This window comes from Myotis brandtii, unplaced genomic scaffold (genome assembly GCF_000412655.1).
Source record: "Myotis brandtii unplaced genomic scaffold, ASM41265v1 scaffold503, whole genome shotgun sequence".
In the NCBI taxonomy this organism is placed as follows: Eukaryota; Metazoa; Chordata; class Mammalia; order Chiroptera; family Vespertilionidae; genus Myotis; species Myotis brandtii.
This window is the reverse complement of record NW_005369181.1, coordinates 159,018-160,186: the sequence shown is the minus strand read 5'-3', so window position 1 is coordinate 160,186 and position 1,169 is coordinate 159,018.

The window sequence follows — 1,169 nt, the reverse complement described above, 5'->3', positions numbered from 1 at the left end:
ATTGTCAAATTGTCAACTATGTAACTTGCATATATTTTTGTGCTTTGGGTGTTATATCTAAGAATTTTGTATTTAACCCATTATAGCATAAATTTTCTCCTATGCTTCTATGTAGAGGTTTTGCATTTTTATATTTTACATTTAGGACTGATCCATTTTGAGTAATTTTTGTTGTTGTTGTTTAAGGTATAGGATATGGGTCAAGGTTATTTTTTGCATGTAGATACAGAAAGGCTCCTAAAAATTTATACTTTTGTCAAAAATCTCTTGACACCCTGGCTGGTGTGACTCAGTTGGTTTAGCATTGTCCCATGCACCTAGAACACACTATTCCCAGTTGGGGCACATGCCTGGGTTGCAGGCTTGATCCCCAGTAGGTGGCATGCAGGAGTCATCAATGGATGTTTCTCATTGATGTTTTTTCTCTCTCTCCCTTTCCCTTACTTTCTCTCTCTCATGTCAATAAAAACATTAAAAAAATATATTGATGTTTTGTGTCATCTTGTCACTGGATTCTTTATGTGCCATTAGTCTATAGTGTTTATCTGTTTATTAATTAATGTAGCTTTTTATTAGGTCATGAAACAAGGTAGTGTGAATTCTCCAAATGTATTTATCCTTTGATTTGTCTACTCTGGTATCTTTACATTTCCATATAGACTCTAGAAGGAGCTGGTCAATATCTACAACATTTCTGCTGACATTTTGTATGGGAGTATGATGAATCTATAGATCCAAAGAGGAGGTTGATATCTTAATAATTTTAGACTTTCAAATTTATAAACAAGGTATATTTCTGAATTTACTTTGTTTCTCTTTAATTTCTTTTGTGAGTGTTGTATGATATCCATTGTAACACTCTTATAAATATATTATTGATTCAGAGCTAAGAATTTCTAATTTTTGTTTCTGTCATTACAATTTGTATTGGCTTTTATATTCAAACTAGAGGCCCGGTGCACAAAAATTTGTGCACTTGGGGGGTCCCTCAGCCCGGCCTATGCCTTCTCGCAGTCTGGGACCCTAGGGGGATGTCAACCTGCTGGCTTAGGCCCACTCTCTGGGGGATTGGGCCTAAGCTGGCAGTCAGACATCCCTCTGGCAGCCCAGGAGCCCTTGGTGGATGTCCACTTGCCAGCGGGGACCAGGCCTAAGCTGCAGTCGGACAT